Here is a 14,940-nt window from a genome sequence, read left to right on the forward strand (position 1 = left end):
TTACATACAACAACATATTAAACCTAAAAAATTAAATATAATACGTTAAAAGTGAAAAACATAACTTTATAAGTAGAAAAAATATATATATTCTTTTAATATTGAAATTTAGTTTATATATAATTACACTTTAGGTTTTATATTTATTTAACCTTATTAACCAACTTATAATCATTATAAAAAAGAAATTGAAAAGTCATGGGAGTTTCAAATAAATATGGTGAAAGGAAAAATACTAGCTTACATATGATGATATAATTATACATAATATTAATTCCCATACAATTGACGAACAGTATACTCTGGCTCTTTTTGAGTTGTGCCACCAAATTTTCGTTAATTGCTGTTTTCGTCCGTCGCCGCCCCTGTCATCCAATCAGATGTAACGACTCCTTCCACCGCCTTCCATTGTTTTCATTTACCTTCGTCTTTTGGACTGCTGATCAAATGAACCCGTGTTTCCTTCACACTGTTAGGCAATTTTACTCTTCGATTGGAACCCCATCAACCCGCTCAAGAGGGAAGACCCGACACAGAGATTAGAGATTAGGAGGACATAAAAGAAAATTCAACGTATCGCCACCACCAGTCTCAGCCACCGCGATGATTCTTACGATTCATCGACAGTTCTACAGGCGTATTTTCTACGCCGCCTCCCTAAACCCTTATTTGACCCTTCCCTCCGTTGAACACCAGAGAATCCCCACAACCATATGATGTTTTCTCGACCTTTGCTACATAGTTGTTACGTCCACCGCTGCCACCGCACGCGCGCCCTCCAATAACATGCTTACATATTTCGTCCTCCACCCCCGACTGTATTTAGGCTGTTCTAATTTTCTGGTCTTTCTTCCGTTGCTTTCCAATTTCTATCTCCATATGTTGTTAGAAGTCGTCAGTCTCAGGTAAGGTCCATCTTCTACTATTGATTTAAATCCTTGATCGATTGAAGCTTAAATTTGAACTACACCTGGGAAGAGAGACAGATAGGTTCTTGGTGTGGGAGATTGACCAGAGATTGGATTTGGAATAGTAGGTTATGAATCTGATGGTAAAACTTCAAACTACCAATACCATCCATGCTTTACTTTTTGAACTAATGGTATCTTGAAATTTTTTTTGTCGATTGTAGGATAGCCTTCCTGCTGTCAGCGTATTAGGTCTCTAGATAAATAATTTCTTGGAATGTGTGTGTTATTGTTGGTTTGTGTTTTTTATACTCCAGTAGATATGCTGCTCTATCAGTTACAGAGAAATGGAATTGAAGGTGTGTGCTCTCCTGTCACGACATCCGTTGAGGATGCCACCTCAGCACAACGAGCACGCCACAATGCCCATACCGTCTGCTCTTATAAATCCATACATATTCTTTAATGATTAGAATTTTAGTATTTCATCATAAATAGTGTACTTATTGATTTCCTCAATCGTTGATCTTCTTCTATTGATCAGTTTGGGGGCTCCACTTGTGAAACTTATGTCAAGGCCTGCAAGTATGTCTCTGCCACAAGTAGCGGTTGATGACTTCTATAGTTAAGGTTTAACCAGCTCCTTCATATCTCCCTATCTCTTTATCCTTAACATTCCCAAACTAAATTAATTGAGATTTTGTATTGTCTATTTATCTTTACAGCTCTACCAACCAGTTTTATGATGAAATTTGAAAGTGAGTTTGACGATGCACCACAAGTGTTTGATGAAATGATATAACAAAATCTTATTTTTACTTTCTTATCTAAAAAAACTCACAAAAAATCTCACTGTTTAAAAGCAAATACCATAACACTCATACCATAGCAAAACATTGTAGGATGTATAAACCTTAAAAGCAAATATTTGAAGTGTCAAGACTATAAATATTCTATTTTTTAGTTACAAAAATCATTCACATCTTCCATACCACTTCAATTATCGAAACATCTTTTATTTCTATTTCTAACCGGTTGTAACATTTCATTTTAGTTTATGGGAAAAAAAATATGCAAGCCATTAATTAAACGACTCTTATACTCTCCATTTCAATTATTGGAACATATTTGATGTAGTCTGTAGTCAAGACAATTTAACTAGGCGTATTGTCAAACGCAAAGAATAGGGGCACTATCGTGTGCCTGACGACCAAGAATTGAGAAACTGATCTCGACTCTTTATTGCAAAACAAAAACGAATTCAGAATATCACACACCAAAAAACCTGATGGACGTTTTGACCCAGTACTTATAGCTAAACAATACGAAACCTAATACCACTAGAAAACCTCAACATATAAAGACTAAATAAAAAAAAACAAAATAAACTAAACTTGGGCTTTACTCCTTCTCGAATACAATGTCGGCTAGGGGTAAATTAGGAAAAAACACGATCACTATATTGCATCAACGCATCATTCTCCCCTGCTTGAAAAAGAACTCGTCCTCGAGTGATTATCAGGATACAAAGGCAGATCCGGCTGAAAAATGGTGAGGTCAGACACATTAAACGTAGGCGAAATCGACCAGCCATCCGGTAGATCAACAACATAGGCATTATCATTCACTTTCCGAATTATCTTGCAAGGGCCAATTTTCTTCATCTTGAGCTTGTTATACGTACCCACTGGGAACCGTTCTTTTCGTAAATGAACCATAACGAGATCACCCACTTCAAATACTTTCTCGTGTCGATGTTTGTCACGTGCTTCTTTATACTTAGCATTAGACAACGCTAGCTTTTGTTTAACCTTTTCTTGGACTGCTTCGATTTTTTTAGCCAAATTTTCAGCTGCTAAATTGTGCCCAGGCAACGCAGGTAACTGAATAAGATCTAGTGGATGTTTAGGCTGCCTTTGGTAAACAATCTGAAAAGGCGATTTACCAGTTGACCTGTTGACCATGTTATTAAAAGCGAATTCAGCTGGAGCGAGAAATTGGTCCCATTGTTTAGGGCGATCGCCACAAAGACACCTTATTAAATTCCCTAAGGTTTTGTTCACCACTTCAGTCTGCCCATCTGTTTGGGGATGGAAAGAGGTACTAAATTGGAGCGTGGTCTCAAATAACCTCCAAAGAGTGCGCCAAAAATGACTAAGAAACTTGGAGTCACGATCAGATGTGATTGTTGAAGGAATGCCATGTAAACGAACTATTTCCCGAAAGAATAATAAGGCAATATTAGACGCATCCGCCGTTTTCTTGCAAGGGATAAAATGGGACATTTTGGAGAAACGATCAACTACCACAAACACAGAATCATTTCCTCTTGTTGTCTTGGGAAGACCTAAAACAAAATCCATAGAAATATCTTCCCAAGGGCCGTCAGGAATAGGTAATGGAGTGTACAAACCAGTATTTTGGGATTGGCCTTTGGCTTTCTGACAAATAACACATTTAGCAACAAATCGACCCACATCCCGTCGTAATTGCGGCCAAAAATAACGCTCTTCAACTAACGCAATAGTCTTATCCCTTCCAAAATGGCCTCCTAATCCGCCTCCATGCAATTCTTTGATAAGTTCTTCCCGTAAAGAAGTACGGGGAATACAGAGACGATGATCATAGAACAGATAACCATCAAGCTTAAACATAGGTGGAACTATCTTGCTGCTCCATATCTTTTTAAAATCTTCATCATCAGCGTATAACTCCTTCAAATCTTCGAAACCAAGGATTTCTGTTCGTAAGGTTACTAATAACTCAGCTCGACGACTCAACGCATTAGCCACCTTGTTCTGATCATCGGATTTATGTTTTAAAACAAACGAAAAACGTTGCAGATATGAAACCCACCGCCCATGCATGCAATTTAATTTTTGTTGATTATTAAAATACTTAAGTGCTTCGTTGTCTGTATAAAGAATAAACTCACGATGGAACAGATACTACTCCCAATGTTGTATGGATCTATAAATCGCATAAAATTCTAACTCATAAGTAGTCCACTTTTGTCGTGCCTCACTAAGTTTCTCACTAAAGAATGCCACGGGTTTCCCGTCTTGGGACAAAACAACACCGATGCCTATAATCGATGCATCACACTCTAAAGTGAAAAGTTTATCGAAATTGGGCAAAACTAGTAAAGGAGCAGAAGTCAACTTTTCTTTGATGAGGGCAAAACTTCGAGTAGCTGCATCTCCCTATTGAAACTGACCCTTTTTCAGACACTGGTGATAGGAGCCATAATAGAACTAAAATTTCGAACAAATCACCGATAAAAAGTCGCAAGTCCGTGAAAACTACGGACTTCACTAACGGTTTTGGGAACCGGCCACTCGCGTATGACACGTACTTTTTCCTCATCTACTCGAATTCCATCCGCAGTAATGATAAAACCTAAAAATAGTAGCTGATTGGTCAAGAAACTACATTTCTTTAGGTTGAGATAAAGTTTATTACTGTCCAAAACAGTAAGAACCTCCGTGAGGTGTAGAAGATGCTCACTCTCTGTCTTACTATACACGAGAATATCATCAAAATAAACGACCACAAAAGATCCAAGGAAAGGTTTTAACACCTAGTTCATGAGTCGAGAGAAAGTGCTGGGAGCGTTAGACAAACCGAAAGGCATGACCAACCACTCGTATAGACCATCTTTAGTTTTAAATGCTGTCTTCCATTCATCACCAGGGCGAATACGGATCTGATGATACCCGCTTTGTAGGTCGAGTTTAGAAAACACCTTGGACCCTTCCAACATGTCTAACATGTCATCTAATCAGGGAATTGGAAATCTATATGCCACTGTTATCTTGTTGATGGCCCTGCTATCAACACACATTCGCCAACTACCATCTTTCTTTGGAACCAACAGAGCGGGGACTGCACAAGGACTCATGCTCTCACGAATGAGAACCTTTTTCAATAAATCTTCAACCTGTTCTTGTAGTATTTGGTTCTCTTTTGGGCTCATGCGATAGTGTGCTAGGTTGGGTAACTTAGATCCCGGAATGAAATCAATTTGGTGTTGAATATCGCGCATTGGTGGAAGTGTTGCTGGTAATTCACTGGGAATAAGGGACTTAAACTTCGATAGGATAGGTGTTAATTTGGCAGGAATGTTATTTTCGCCCCCCTCCTGGATAGAACCTGTAGCAACAATAGCATAAATGACAGATTCCCCCTTTATCTCTTCTTCAAAATCTCGATGAGACAACACCACCAGGCTATTTTTCTTCACATCGTGATGAGGGGTCGTGGGTTTACTAGATTCTATCAAAGGGACTAAAATCATCTTCACCCTATTAACCTTAAAGGAGTATGTGTTTTCCTTGCCCTTGTGTATCGCATCCTTATCAAATTCCCAAGGTCGCCCAAGCAGAATATGACATGCATCCATGTCCACAACATCAAACCACAATTCATCTTTATATTTTCCAATAGAAAAAGGGATTTTACATTGATCAGTGACGCGGATCTCCCCAATTGATTTGATCCATCCTATTTTGTATGGGTGCGGATGCCTTCTGGTAGGTAGTTTGAGTTGTTGCACAATTGTTTGAGAAACAATATTATATTTTCTGTACTTCCACCATCAATAATAACGTCAAATATCTTTTGATGTACTACACAACGAGTCCGAAACAGGTTATGGTGTTGCGAGGGTTCTTCAGTTACTTTAGGCGCAAGCATAATGCGGCGGATGACACATGATTTAGCAGTGTCATCCTCACAAAAAGTCTCGTCAGCTGCAAAACAAATCTCAACTTCTTCGTTGTCACCCTCCTCACTAACAACTTCATCATCAACTTCTCCTTCTTCTCTTGTGGTAAGGTTAACTTTGGCTGTTGTTCCTCTGCAATCGCTAGATCGATGACCCGAGATACCACATTTAAAACACTTCCCTGGTATGGGTCGAGCGTAAGGGTTGGTGGATTTCAGGGTGGTAGTAGCGGTTGCGGTGACACCTTTACCCTTGTCGGGTGCTGGTGTTCTTGTAACCACTTGGCTGTTTTCTGTTGGTTGTGATGTTGACCCACTGGTGAATTTATTCTGATTAGCAGGGAATGAAAAGGTTTTACTACTCTTTGCCAATTGTGTTTCTGCCCTGATAGCTAGATTATACGCATCATCCAATGTATATACAGGTACTAGGGATATTCTGTCTTGAATCGGAGGGCGTAATCCGTTAGTATAGTGCGAGACCTGTTGTGATTCGGTTTCTGTGAGGTCATTCCGAGCGGCTAATCGATGGAATTCGGTGGTGTAAACCTCCACTGATTGATCTCCTTGCGTGCAATTTTGAAACATGTTGAATAAAATTTGATCATGATTAGGGGGTAAGAACTTGCGCTTTAGTTCACGTTCCATTCGATCCCAGGAAGTAATAGGTAATTTACCTTGTCGTTCTCGCGTGGTTTGCAGGTTCTTCCACCAGGCCTGAGCTCCTCCTTTGAGTTTGTAAGCCACGAGAGTGACCCGTTTATTTCCCGGGATATCATAGAATTGAAAAAAAATCTCCAGCTCATTCATCCAGTCTAGGAAGCCTTCGATGTTCATGGATCCGCTGAAAGAGGGTACATCTTTGGCTCTTTGGTGGTAATCGAAATCATGTGCATCCCTACGTAGACCCGGACACCCTCTCGCACCTTCATCACCGTCATCTTCTTCTAGATCGGAGTCTTCCCTGTTCCGTTCTTATTCCTGCATCCGTATTCGATCATAAGCATTGATGATTGGAGGAGGTCGCTGAATGGGTTGCTGGTTGCGAATGAACTGTACGAGCGGTGGTTGGTTATTGCGATTGAGTGCTTCTTGGTTTGCTTGCTCCCTACGATTCTGATTGTTGTTGGTTGTAAGAAGTGCTAAACTTTCTGTAATTTGCTGCAAGGATTGTTGGAGGGTTTGGAGGGTTTGTTCGATCTTGACGATTCGTCCAGAATCGGTTTCTTCGCCCGCCATGGATGTTGGGCTCTGATACCACCTGATGTAGTCTGTGACTACAGGAAAAGACAATTTAACTAGGCGTATTGTCAAACGCAAAGAACAGGGGCACTATCGTGTGCCTGACAACCAAGAATTGAGAAACTGATCTCGATTCTTTATTGCAAAACAAAAACGAATTCAGAATATCACACACCAAAAAACCTGATGCACGTTTTGACCCAGTACTTATAGCTAAACAATACGAAACCTAATACCACTAGAAAACCTCAACAGATAAAGACTAAATAAAAAAAAAACAAAATAAACTAAACTTGGGCTTTACTCCTTCTCGAATACAATGTCGGCCAGGGGTAAATTAGGAAAAAAAACACTATCACTATATTGCATCAACGCATCAATATTGTCTTATACTAGCCATGGTAATGTCTTGCAGGTGTGACAAAGTTTTGTTATCAATTAAAGTCAGTACTTTTTTTGGTGCTGTGAAGGAGGTATGTTGTTCTTGGATTTTGATTTTTTCTGCATATTTTGGTCAATTGGTTTCTTGCTATTTGGAATAATTTCCTCCGTGCAACTTTTTACACAAATTCAAGATTTTTTATACATCTATAACCTATTCGGTTTTAATTGTGTTTAATTGAAGGGTTGTACACTACCTTTTACTGTTACTGTTATGCTTCATGAATTTAATTCTTCGCTTCTTTACTAAAAGATTTGTTAAATTTCTTCATAAACATCTTATCAAATCCACACACAGTAATGCACTTTCATTGTACTTTTTACAGTTGGAGAGCATAGTGCGAAGCATTATCTCAATGCTTTCAAGCCCAAATGATGAATTTCCTGCAAATGTCGAAGCTGCGATGATGACCATATTGCCCTTGTGTTATTTGTTTTTTATTGAGCATTTGTTTAAGATGTTTGTGTTTTTTTTTTGGGTGTGATTACATAAAGAATGCAAGACTCAATGTAGGTTTCTCTTGAAGAGATGAGTTCAGAGTAGTAATGCCCCTTGCAGTCTTTGATGATGTCGGCTTGGAAATGGCGATACAATGAAGCGTAAGTGAATGGCATTTAAAGACTATATATTGTATTTGTTATAACTTATAACTATATTATAAATATTAACAAAAACTGTAAATGAAAGGGTAAAATTGTCATTTACGACAAAAATAGCTTTCATTGTTACTACAAAAAAAAAAAGGCAACTTCATTTTTATCACAAAAGCAACATGGTACTTTCATATTGTGGTCAAGAGTCTTTTTAGATAATAATTAGTTTTGTGGTTATCTTGTATGGTGTATATCCGATACTTAGTTTTGAAGGTAGATAATTATCCTGTATTGTATACCCTATATATGTACTTGTTGGTTATGTGAATAATAAGAAGAGAAACCCTTCATACGTATTCTGAGTCTATATGGTATCAGAGCATACCGTTTGAAACCCACATCAAAAACAAATCGAAGCACGAATAACCTCGAATCGCAATGACTGATAAGGATACCACCGCTCCTCAAGAACCTCGTCTCATCGTCCAAGATGCTCCTTTTCCGACGGGGATCATTCTGGACGAAACCAATTATCAGTTGTGGTCCCAACTGATGGAGATGAGGATTGGCGCTCGAAACAAACTTGGGTTCTTGACGGGAACCTCCAAGAAACCTCAATCCGGCGCGAAACAGATCGAAACCTGGCTAATGGATAATAATCGAGTCAAGAGTTGGCTCATCGATTCCATGAGTCCAACCTTGATCTCGACGTTTATCCGGTTGAAGACGGCAAAAGAAATCTGGGACGCCGTGGCGAAAACCTTCTACGATGGAACGGATGAAACGCAGTTGTTCGAGTTAAATCGGAGATCGTTCAGCACGAAGCAAAATGGACGGCCACTCGCAGCATACTATAACGAACTGGTTGGAATTTTTCAGGAGATTGATACCCGACTAATGGGTCATGAAGATGAAGTTGATAAGATCGTATCCTTGAAAAAAATCTTGGGACGACTCCGAGTGCACATCTTCCTCGCGGGATTGGACGCTGAATTCAATCAAGCGAGGGGAGAGATCTTGCGTAAGGACCCTCCAATGGACCTAGAAGCTTGCTATGCTTTCGTTCGCAAAGATCAGCAACAACGATCTACAATGGAGGACGTGAAACGCGAGACCGACAGTGTCGTGAACTTGGCTACTCGGAGTCGCACCGTGAAGGAGAAAAAAAAGGAGAAGAGTTCCAACAATAAGAAGAATAATTTTGTGTGTACCCACTGTGGTGAAGAGGGACACTCAAAACAAAGGTGCTATGAACTAGTTGGGTACCCCGAATGGTGGGACTTCTCAAAGAGGCCACGAAGGAAGGTGGGACAGACATCCATGGCTACAACAAAAGGTGATGATGGGACTCCGGTTGCGGCACATACCGAGTCATTTAGTGATCACGGTAAGCCTACTATATCCCGATTTTTTAGTCATGAATGGGTCATTGATTCCGGCGCTACGGATCACATGACAAACGATCCTTCTATATTGGAAATTAAAACCCAACCAACACAAAGTTTAATTAAAACGGCAAACGGAGGATCGGCTGACGTAATTTCCGAAGGTTCAGCAAAAATTTCGGAATCAATGAATCTTGAATCAATCCTTGTTGTCCCATCCTTATCTTCAAGTTTGTTATCTGTTAGCCAAGTTATTGACCAACTCAATTGTTATGTCTCGTTTTGGCCAAATAAATGTTTCTTTCAGGATATCGCGACGGATCAGATTCTTGGCTATGGTACTAGGAGGGGCAGGTTGTACTATCTCGAAGAAGAAAGATTAGCGGAGGCGTATAACGTAGAAGGAAGAAACGAGTTAGCGTGGTTATGGCACCGTAGATTAGGACATTTGTCGTTTGGGTATTTAAAAAGATTAAAACCTGAATTATTTTTGAATAATAAAACATTTGATTCTAGTTGTGATATTTGTGAATTGGCTAAGCATCATAGAGTCTCATATCTTCCCAGTGAAAACAAAACAACAATTCCATTCATGAAGATCCACTCGGATGTTTGGGGTCCGGCTAAAATTGCAACCCCAAGTGGGTATCGTTATTTTGTAACTTTTATCGATGAATTCTCACGTATGATTTGGGTGTCGTTATTGAAAAACAAGAGTGAAGTACCGCATGTGTTCAAGGAACTATATCAGATAATTAAATCTCAATTTAAATGTGAGATCAAAGTGCTCCAATCCGATAATGGAGGTGAGTATGTTAATCAGGAAATGGAGGCATTTTGTAAGGCAAACTCCATTCGACATCAAACATCATGCGCCAATACTCCTCAACAAAATGGGCTCGCGGAAAGACGAAATAAACAAATACTCGAGATTGTAAGAGCATCTCTTTTCGACATGAAGGTACCCCGTCAATATTGGGGAGAAGCTGTGCGGAGTGCGGCATACCTAATGAATCGGACTCCTTCAAGAGTCCTCAATTTCAAAACACCTTTACAAGTAGTACACGAAAAACTGGAATTAATCATCGGACCCAATCTCGAACCAAGAGTATTCGGGTGTTCGGCCTATGTGCATAGTAATGATGGAAAATTGGAACCACGGGCCAAAAAATGCATGTTCATTGGATATGCTGATTACAAGAAGGGGTACAGATGTGTTGATCCGAAAAGTGGGAAGGTTTATGTTACTCGTGATGTTAGCTTCCATGAAAAAATTCCATATTTTACACCTGAATATTTCCCTCAGGGGGAGAAATCTAATGAGGGAAATATACAGCCCAATGAGTTGGGTCCATCCGGAAATGCGATTTATGAAGATGGACTAAGCGAGAATGGGCCGAACGACATAGGTAATGGCGGATCCGATTCAGGGGGAGATGGGCAAAACGGTAGTGAAGCCCAAACAGATAGTACACCAACAGATAGTACAACGAGCCCGATACCAAGCGAGTCTGATCCAAGCGAGCCTGTTAACGAGCCTCATCCAAGCGAGTCTGATCCAAACACGTCGCAAGGTATGTTTTTTTAATGAGAACTCTAACGTGTATGGTGATGTTGTAGGTGAACAGGAACATGAGACACCTGCGTCTAGGTATCCAGTTAGACGTAATAGAGGGGTACCACGTAAACAATATCAACCGGATCTAACATCGAAGTCTCGATATCCGATCAATAACTTTGTCTCGACGGCCAAGCTAGCCGACACTCAACGTTGCATGGTGGAAGAGTTATCATCCGTGGTGATTCCGAAAAACATACAAGACGCAATGAAACACCCTGAATGGAGAAAAGCGGTGTCTGAAGAGGTTGACGCTCTCAAAAGAAATCAAACGTGGGAAGAGGTGTTACTCCCAACTGGAAAGAAAACCGTAGGGTGTAGATGGGTGTTCACTGTGAAGCTCGATTCAAATGGAAAGGTGGCTCGGTACAAAGCAAGGTTAGTTGCAAAGGGTTACACGCAAAAGTTCGGTATTGATTATGAAGATACCTTTGCACCAGTGGCTAAAATTAATACTATTAGAGTCCTTGTGTCAATTGCGGCAAATCAAGACTGGCCACTTAAGCAGTTCGACGTGAAAAATGCTTTCCTCAATGGTTATCTAGAAGAGGAAGTGTTTATGGATCCTCCTCCTGGAATGAATTATGGCGGCAAGGTGTGTAAATTGAACAAAGCACTATATGGGCTGAAGCAATCCCCTAGGGCGTGGTTCGGAAGATTTTCAAAGTTCATGAGAAAGATCGGGTATAAACAATCAGACGCAGATCACACTTTGTTTGTGAAGAGTTACGGTGATAAGGTCACAGCCCTAATCGTGTATGTGGATGATATGGTTGTTACGGGCAACGATCCAGACGAGATTAACACACTACAAGGTTTGTTGAGTCGCGAGTTTGAATTGAAGGATCTCGGGGACTTACGGTATTTCTTGGGAATTGAAGTTGCTAGATCTAAGCATGGGATAGTAATGTGTCAACGAAAGTATGTTTTAGACCTTCTTGCAGAAACGGGAATGTTGGAGTGTCAACCGATTGATACTCCTATAGAAGTGAATCATAAGCTTACAGAATCGACAGGTCAAGTTCCAACCAATAGAGAGAGGTATCAAAAATTGGTCGGAAAATTAATCTATCTTGCACATACACGACCGGATATTGCATATGCGGTTAGCATTGTAAGCCGTTTTATGCATGCTCCTAGTGAGAGTCACATGAAGGCTGTTTTCCGGATTCTACGTTATTTGAAGTCGTCGCCGGGTAAGGGTTTGTTCTTTGGCAGAAATGGAAGCGTAGAAGTTAAAGGGTATACGGATTCTGATTGGGCAGGAGACAAGTCTGACGGTAAGTCCACGTCAGGTTATTTTGTATTTGTTGGTGGTAATCTTGTAACGTGGCGTAGTAAGAAACAGAAGTTTGTGTCGCGCTCGAGTGCGGAGGCAGAGTTTCGAGGTATGGTTCACGGTGTATGCGAGTTACTTTGGGTCAAACGGGTGTTAAAGGATTTGGGCATAAATGTGAAGGGTACTATGGAGTTATTTTGTGATAATCAAGCGGCCGTGAAGATAGCGAGTAATCCGGTTCAACACGATCGGACTAAACATGTTGAATTGGACCGGCATTTCATTAAAGATCATCTTGAGAAAAAGACGATTAGTTTACCGTATGTGAATTCGAATGAGCAGTTAGCTGACATGTTAACCAAGGCTGTGTGTGTGCGAATATTCAACGACTCTTTGGACAAGCTTCGAATGATCGATATACATTCATCAGCTTGAGGGGGAGTGTGGTCAAGAGTCTTTTTAGATAATAATTAGTTTTGTGGTTATCTTGTATGGTGTATATCCGATACTTAGTTTTGAAGGTAGATAATTATCCTGTATTGTATACCCTATATATGTACTTGTTGGTTATGTGAATAATAAGAAGAGAAACCCTTCATACGTATTCTGAGTCTATACATATTTATGACAAATATAGCATGCTACTTTCACTTTTCTTGCATTTAATCTTATTGTCATGAAAGAACTGTAAATTTGTTTCCCTGAAATCTTATCACATCAAAATTTTCTTAATTAAAAGCAAAATAAAAAAACCCACATGGTGCGAAGCCCGGGTTTTCTCCTAGTTAAACATAAAAAAACATAATCAGATTGGAAAATAAATGAATGAAATATTTCCATACAAATTGGAAAATAAATCAATGAACAATTTCATACAAAATGGAAAATAAATGAGTTTTTTTTTTTTGAACCGGCAAATACAAACTATAATCGTACGTAGGATCGTTTTTTGGGTTTGCAAGATCGGGAGCGGGATCTTAAAATCCCACAAAATAAACATAATTTTAATTAATAATTTTAAAACATGAAAAATATTTCAAACATTCAAATTGTAGCTCAAAAATTATAAAACTGCAAAATATTAGTTATAAGTCACAACAAAAAATGATAAATGGTAAATTGGTAAAGGGTAAAAGACATAAAATAGTAAAAAAAAATCATTTGCAAAAAAAATAAAAATCAAGTGAAGGTAGGATAAGATCGAATCTCGATCATACGTTCCTACCTACAATCTTACGATCTTAACTGTGATCGTACCCCAAATACTATCTCACTCGTTTTCATATATAGGATCGTGATTTTGACAACCATTGTTCTACAACTTTTGAATTTTTTTCCTATCTTTAAATTTTTAAAATAGTAATATAAATATATATCATGGAAAGGCTTAGATCAATCAATCACTTAGCATCTCCAATGAATATATTGCTAATTCTTGGGTATTCCTATCGGCACGAATAAATTCATATATAAACAATGATAACATTAATTTGACTGTTGTACATTCAATCGGTCGAATCATATATGTCAGTTCTATGATTTCAACTGTTTTAATATTTTTTTCGTTAGTTATATATATATATATATATATATATATATATATATATATATATATATATAATCTTATTAAACATATGATCTATCTCTTGAAAATTAAGAGGTATATCTATTATAACACTATGTATAATCCTATAATTCATAGAATGAAAACATGTAGACACGCCTTTTATTGTAACTTACGATCTTACCTTCTTCCATTGTCTAGATGTGAAAAACCTAAATATCCTCTACACATCATCGGTCGTCGCTTCTCCCATATCTCTTTCGTCTCTATCCTAACTCTCTTGAATCTTCGACAGGTCTCCGTTACCATCACATATCTCTTTCGTCGCTTCTCCCATATCTCTTTCGTCGCTACCACCACCCTCTTGTCACCAACACTACAACCTACAAGTTGGTTACCGGCCACCTAAATTTTCTTCCCTTTCAACTAGATGAAAGTTAACCTGGACATCCACCTTTGCAGCCACCGTTGTCCGCCACCCCCTTTGTCGCCCCGCTTCTACCTTATGTTAAGACGAGAAACCCTAACCCTATCTTTTCGCCACCATCAACGCCAACGTCACACAGCGTTCACTAGAACCCCTAACACTGAGTTACCTCTACCAATTGTCTCTCCATACAGTCTCTACCTTTGCACCAACTGTCTCGTCTCTTCATGGGGTCAACCAAATGGGGCAATGCTTCCTTGATGAATATATATATATATATATATATATATATAGAGAGAGAGAGAGAGAGATAGGTTCAAGTATTCTAACTAAATATTATGTGGATGTAGGATTGATTGTAGACCAATCAATTTTAAAGAAATATTAAATAATTAATAAATTGTTTAAAGGGTATAATTGTAACATCCGGATTTCCAGGTATCATAATTTAAGTATTTATTTTTGAGTTAAGAAGAGGGACTCGATGAGTTGACGCCTAAACTCGTCGAGTAGGATCGCGATTGATGAATCAGATTAATGAGTGGACTCGACGAGTCGACAAGTCGACTCGATGAGTCCGCGCTGTGGACAAAAACCCTAAATCTTTGGGCATGCGCCCTATTTAAGGGTCGTTATGGCCTTCATTTGTGGCCACGCACACTTGAGAAAACCCTAACAAACTAGAGAGCATAGAGAGTAAGGGAAGGAGCTAATTTCATCACCATTAGTGCATTCTTGCAAGAAGGAAGGAGGGGAT

At 39.1% G+C, this 14,940-nt stretch overlaps 1 long non-coding RNA gene across 1 annotated transcript; it reads left to right on the forward strand.

Moving 5' to 3' along the window:
• Window positions 1–325: 325 nt before the first annotated feature.
• Window positions 326–8,054, forward strand: LOC145101057 (uncharacterized). The gene is made up of 3 exons (XR_013705437.1): window positions 326–1,538; window positions 1,634–7,348; window positions 7,643–8,054. It is a non-coding gene; the product is annotated as an uncharacterized LOC145101057 (long non-coding RNA).
• The last annotated feature ends 6,886 nt before the right edge of the window (window positions 8,055–14,940 follow it).

The sequence above is a fragment of the Lactuca serriola genome, chromosome 4 (genome assembly GCF_051521515.1).
Source record: "Lactuca serriola cultivar US96UC23 chromosome 4, Lser_US96UC23_V15, whole genome shotgun sequence".
Lineage (NCBI taxonomy): Eukaryota > Viridiplantae > Streptophyta > Magnoliopsida > Asterales > Asteraceae > Lactuca > Lactuca serriola.